The 6,772-nt window shown below is 40.9% G+C and overlaps 1 long non-coding RNA gene across 1 annotated transcript; it reads left to right on the forward strand.

Annotated features, from left to right (window-relative positions):
* The first annotated feature begins 5,405 nt into the window (after window positions 1–5,405).
* On the forward strand, window positions 5,406–6,419 carry LOC112844465 (uncharacterized). The gene is made up of 3 exons (XR_003217194.1): window positions 5,406–5,497; window positions 5,694–5,958; window positions 6,320–6,419. It is a non-coding gene; the product is annotated as an uncharacterized LOC112844465 (long non-coding RNA).
* The last annotated feature ends 353 nt before the right edge of the window (window positions 6,420–6,772 follow it).

A 6,772-nucleotide genomic window follows, 5' to 3' on the forward strand; every position in this document is an offset into this window, starting at 1 on the left:
CACTACAACATGTAAAAATATAAAGATAAGCTCAGGCGGACTGGGTTCTTTAGTAGGTCTAAAGGATCAAACTGCGTCCTCACATCTGCTTCATGAATATGAAGGGTTGTAGTGGGAGAAGGTGGTGTGAAATCCTCATAGCTGTGGAGTGAGGAGGGGGCTCCTGTGGGTGAAGTCTTTGATGGCGGTGATGGCTCTGTGCTGGTGGGAGTGGGGAGGTGGGGGGATGATGGACCAAAGTGTCTCTATTGTTGGGGAAGGTGGAGGTGTCAAGGCTGCTTGATGTCTCATCAAACCAGCAGTAAGAGTCGTTGAGGGTGTTGGCCAACAGCAGGTCGTCAGTGGAGTGGGGCTGTGTGCTTATATCCTTACTCTCATTTCCCTTAGCGTATCTGTAACATGCAACTTCTCTCGGTGCTGTGCTACTGGAAACTGAATTTCCATCACACTATATGTTGTGATGATCTCAGTTCAGTCATGGTGTGTTCTGCAATCCTGCTGAATTGTGTTCCAGTCCCATCGACTGTGTATGAGCGTACAAACAGGCGTATGGCGGGGATGAATCGGAATGTCTTGAGCCTCAGCATCACAAAACCAGGATGACCATAAATGTTTCTTGTCCTGTTGGATGATGATAAGACTGTGACATGGGATGCCACCTTTGGTCTTGTGATGAAGCAAAGCTCAGGAAGAAGTGTGATTAAATGGTAGCCACATGTGTGCTGCTGAGAAGGATGTACAGGTGTACCTGCTGCCAAATCCAAGCCTCCTCAGGTTAGTTGTAGTTGCAGAACGCTGTAGGACTGAGACAGCTGAGATAAGATAAGATAAGATAAGATAATTCTTTATTGTCATTGCACAGTCATACATAGTACAGTAGTACAATGAAATTGGAAAAACTGTCCTACGTCGGCACTACATATAACACAACACGACACGATATGACACATCACAACGCAACACAAACAACACAACACAGTATATTAACTTAGAAATAAAAAAGAAGAATAAGTGTTATGTGTATTGCACACTGTTATTATTGCACATTAATTATTATTGCACCTTGTTATAAATATAAATATTATTATTGTTATTGTTTTAAACATTGTTACCTCCCCCTAAAAAAAGTCCAGGCAGGTAGCCAATCAGGTCAGCTATTTGCATTGATTAGGGCTATTGCCCTGTTGTAAAAGCTGTCCTTGAGTCTGTTTGTTCGGGACCTCAGCAGCCTGAACCTCCTGCCAGACGGCAGCAGCTTAAACACCCGGTGTCCTGGGTGTGTACAGTCTCGTAGGATGCTGCGTGCCCTCTTGAGACAGCGAGTGCTGTACAGGTCCTTCAGGGAGGGAAGAGGATGTCCAATGATTTTTTGGGCCATATTGATGACCCTCTGGAGTGCCTTTCTGTGTGCTGTGGTGCAGCTGGAGAACCATACACCGATGCAATATGTCAGCACACTTTCAATGGAGCAGCGGTAGAAGACGGTCAGCAGCTCCTTCTTCAGGTCCATTTTTCTGAGGATTCTCAGAAAGTGGAGACGCTGTTGGGCCTTCTTTAAGACCGCAGAGGTGTTAGAGCTCCATTGGAGGTCTGTGTCTATGTGCACACCCAGAAACTTGAAACTGGAGACCCTTTCCACGCACTCCCCGTTGATGCTGACAGGCTGCAGCTCGGACTTCCTCCTTCTGAAGTCAACTACCAGTTCTTTTGTCTTGGTGGTATTGAGGCATCAAATGTTTGATTAAACGGATGAAAAAGGCGTTTCTTCCATATAATTATCACTTTTTAAAATCTTTAGCAACTTCAAGTTTGTCAGTGTGCTGAGGTCACAGAAACGAGAAAAGAAGTTTGACACTTCAGAGCACATGTGTCAAACTCACACATCTGGCCCGCGATACATTTATATCTGGACCGCGAGATCATTTTATATAGATTTATTATTATTGTTATGCATGACCCGGCAATATGAGGCGCTAATAAGACACAAACTACAGATCCCATAATGCAGCACTGCAGCCTCCTTACTGAACGCTAGGCTAACTGGGAACATTCCCGCGTCAATCAGGTCCAACGTGTGTTAGCTAGCACCTCACAATGGCAAAGAGAAAAGTTGATTCTGAAAACAGAGCCTGTCAGCACCGGTGGGAGACTGATTGTTTACAAACATTGCTGGTAAACCCGTGTGTCTTATTAGTGGAGCTAATGTGGCTGTAATTAAAGAATTTAATTTAAGACGGCACTATGAGACAAAACGTCAGGATAAGCTGAAAAACCTGAATGCAGAGCAGAAACTACAGAAAGTAGAAGAGCTAAAGAAGAATCTGACATTTCAGCAGACTTTTGTCACCAGAGCAAAATCACAAAGTGAAGCTGTTGTCATTTACTTTCTCCCACACTGAAAACACTGGAATGATAACATTATTTGAACATTACCTAATAAGACTGATTCAGGACAGACAATTAGTTATGTTAAACTTTCCTAGCAGTCCTTCACAAACAGGGAACAGTCTGTCTATTCTCTCCATCTGTCAGCTGCTGCTGGCTCTTCCTCCTCCTCTTCCTCACACACTGCTGAGTTTGTCCTGGTGGATCATCAGGGGTGCAAAGCCTCACAGATGATGTGCAGCAGTGGGTCCCTCAGTCTGTCCTCACTCTGGACACTTGCAGTTGTCACACATGGAAATCAAATGTGTGATAAGCTGCAGGATTCAAACACAAGTGTAACTTATAAATACATGTTCATACTTTCATTCCACAATCAGAGAGAAAGAAACAGAGAGAGAGTGCAGGACAGACAGACAGGTGACAGTCTCAGGTGTACACACTGCTACAAAACAGCACAAGAGAAGGAGGATTTAGTGTTTGTGTTATTAGTGCTAAACAAGAAGAGTTCCCAGATGGTCCAGTGGACACATGAAATAAATAACTATGTGAATAAATAAGACACAGATATGTAATGCGAGAATGATATTGTGAAATAATGGAACACATTTTGAAAAAAAAGCTTGTTATTGTGAAATATATTGCATTCTGCTATATAAATTTACTTATTATTGTGAAATATTATTTCATGGTCATTATTTTTCACAATAAAAGAGATTATTCCTGAGGCATTTTATTTATTTCCAGCCGTTTTTAATCCAAAATGTCCTTTTTTCAAAGTCAGTCTTTATTTCAAAATCTCGTTTTTTCCCAATGGCCTATTTATTTCATAATGCGACTTTTCAGCAGAATGACTTTGTCTGTCAATCAGTGTGAGTGGGTTGGACCTTTGCTCCTATTGGCTGATCGTTTACCATCGACTAGTTTTCCTGGATACCTGCTCCGCGGACGGCTGCCACAGCTAGCAAAAACGTGCTAGGTCAAAAGTCACGGAAGATGGCGGACTGGTGTGAACTTCAGTCAATTCTGCTCATTTTAGCAGATCAGATAGAGAGGGATCATTTACCTGTAGATACTGTTCTGAGTCGTTTAGATGATGTTTCTGAAATGCTTGGGATGATAATTGCTCTTCAAGATGTTAGCATCGATGACAACATTGTCGAAAGTTTAAGATCAATTCAGCACCGTGTTCATTTGGAATACGCCGAGGAAGAACTGTCTTCAAATGTTGGTCGTCCACGTCTTGAAATCCCGGCTGCAGCACTCGGGACTTTAGTGCTGTCCGGGATAACCATCGGGGTAATTGCCGATATGTTTTCTGTGTCTCCGAGCACAATTAGGAGGAGAATGACGGAGGAAGGTCTAAGGTAAGTTTACGCTGTAATTTAACACCTGTGTGAGTCTGTACACAGCATTACATAGATGTTGATCCTTATTTATGACGTTTGACATTGAAATATTATCGCTTTTATTGTGACTGTCTAAACTTAGTGGGGTAGCTACAGCTAAAGCTATCGGCGCCATCTCGCCGTTGAGACACGTTTAGCCAGTGGAGCCTGTAGGAACCTCTTACACAGAGAGTAGACCCACCAGCTTTCCATAGGCTACTTACTTATCGCATCTTGGTAGAAAGCAGGGTCATTAGTGCTTTAAATAGTACATAGTTGAATGTTTCATTGCTGTTTGCAGCTGATTGTTCTCTGATAACACATAACAAAGTTGATGTTAAATAGCGAGTTTATTGAAATGGTTTTGTCTATTTCAGCAGCGTTATAAATATCATGATTTCGCTGGTGTCTTCAGTAAAGCTAAAACAAGAATACATTTACGTCCTTAGTTCTTTCATTATTAATTGGAAAACTTTGTGTTGAGATTTGCTGTTAAACTAAAAAAAAATTATGTGCAGAAAATCCGATAGGTATTCTTCTATTGGAGATGAAGACTTGGATGCAAAAGTGCTGGACATTCAGCGTCATCACCCAAATGCCGGCTGCAGAATGATGATGGGACATCTACGATCCAGAGGCATATACATTCAAAGTAAGCTGATATTGTTTGAATATCCAAACACCAGGAAAACATGTGTCAGTGTGGCCATTTTTAATGTTTCCATCAAAAATGACTAGGCATGTTCTCATCCCTGTTATGCAGTTATGTTCCTTTTTGAACCAGTTTGTACACGATTCTCTCTCCTCAGTAAATCTGTACAGCACCTGGATACTTACCTGAAGCAATGAAGATCTGTCCCATATGCATTACAGTGTTTACAATACAGTCTTTTTGTAGTTGGTAGTACTAAGACATGATCGGTTTGTTAATCAGGATTTCGACTGATGGATTCAATGAGACAAGTCAATCCAGAAGGGGTCATGATGCGACGGTTATCTATTCAGACTGCAAGGTGTCGTCAGTACAGTGTACCAGCACCAAATCACCTTTGGCATATCGATGGAAATCATAAACTAATTCGGTCAGTACTTGCATCACTTTTCCCTATTCCATTTAAGTAACAGGATGCATGTATAAAATTGTAAAATGAAGCCTTGAGTTTGTAAATGTCATCTTAAATGTACTGTCATACAAGACAATTTATAGGATGAGCTATAGTCACGTCTAAGGCTTTACATATTTGAACATTGGTCTTACATTTTCCTTTAAAAGTTAAAAGTTAAAAGTTTAAAGTTTTCTTCTGTAAAAATGTAACTGGGGACATAACAATGTTTTTGTTTTTTTTAATTCTGCCTTGTCAGATGGAGCTTTGTTGTCCATGGTGGGGTAGATGGTTTTTCTAGGTTAATTGTCTACCTTAAAGCTGCCACCAACAACAAAGCTACAACAGTTTTTGATGGTTTCTTGTCAGCAATCAGACAATATGGCATACCGTCACGAGTCTGGTAAGAGGTGTTTAACAAATACAGTATGCCAAAAAAACTCTGTATTGGACAGTAGTTATATTCAGATTGTTACTCTCACTGACTCGGATGAAACTTCTCTACTTTTTTTCCAGGTCAGACAATGTGAAGGGGGGGAATGTGAAGGTTGCACATTTCATGGTGCAGACAATGGGGGAGAACAGGAACTCTCACATTACAGGCAGAAGTGTTCACAACCAGCGGTAAGGACAAGTAAATTGATGGCCTGTCTTACATTTTTTTTAACACATGCAATTGTAATAAAACAAATGGTTTCCAAGCATAATTGACTGGTTTCACAGCACATTACCACTACACTAATAATTAACTTAGAAGGCTGTTGACGTTGAAATACCTGAAAAACCATAAATGAACAATTTCCCTCACTGTGTCTTATAGCATTGAGCACCTGTGGAGGGATGTATATGAAAACATCCTTGACCTTTTGTACACAATCTTCACCCAGCTGGAGATTCAAGGACTGCTCAACCCTGGTGAAGAAATTGACTTGTTTGCACTGCACAGATGCTTTTTGCATCACATTCAACATCATCTTCAGTCATTCTAGGAAGCATGGAATCAGCACGGACTCAGAACAGCAAACAACCATTCACCCCTGCAACTCTGGTTGCTGCACAGAAAAGAGGGACAAGATTTGTCACAGGTACATGACTATTTGATCCATATTTGTTCTTGTATGTAAAACTCTGCTATTTATGGTGGAGATGAGTTTATTTCTACTGTTCAAGTTGGCGTACCAAATATTTCTCGTGTAATTAGAAGTGTCTCCCAAGCCATTCTCTCCTTTTATCCCATCTGTCAGGTATAGATGGCAATACTTTGAAGAAAGTTAAATTTGTTATACCTGAAGAGAACCAATCCTGACCTAGAATGGGTGACTGAATAATTAGTTGGTCGCCAATGCCTAAGAAACTCACATAGACAGACTCAATAAAGTCCATCTATGAACAGCTGCAGGAAACACCACTTCAGTTTAGATTTAAGACATGTGCATGCTCTTTCAGGTTGATGAGGATTATGGTGTGGACTGGACAGAACCACATAATCATCGCCCATCAAATGAGATCACCATTCCTGAGATTCAGCTCCCACGTGCACTGAATGAACGAGACCCTGCTGTGCTACCAAACAACATTTCACTCAGTCAAGCTTTGGATGCCTACTGTGAAACTGTTCAGTCACTCAAACTTCTGTTTGATACCACACCTTAACTCTTCAAAGTAAGCAGGTGCAATATGTTCACACCCTATTTCTTTCATAACTATCCTTCAAAATCACTTGTAGAAAGACACTATCACATTTAATCAGTTTCTATGTCAGGAGGATTTTTTTATGTTTCTACATCTATGGCTTTGTAGCTAATACTGACTCAAAACAGCATAACCAATTTCATTTTCAACAAAACAAAACTGAGTGGCTATAAAACAGGATTTGTTTTACACAGCTGTCACTTTAAT

The sequence above is a fragment of the Oreochromis niloticus genome, unplaced genomic scaffold, assembly GCF_001858045.2.
Source record: "Oreochromis niloticus isolate F11D_XX unplaced genomic scaffold, O_niloticus_UMD_NMBU tig00000235_pilon, whole genome shotgun sequence".
Classification (NCBI taxonomy): domain Eukaryota; kingdom Metazoa; phylum Chordata; class Actinopteri; order Cichliformes; family Cichlidae; genus Oreochromis; species Oreochromis niloticus.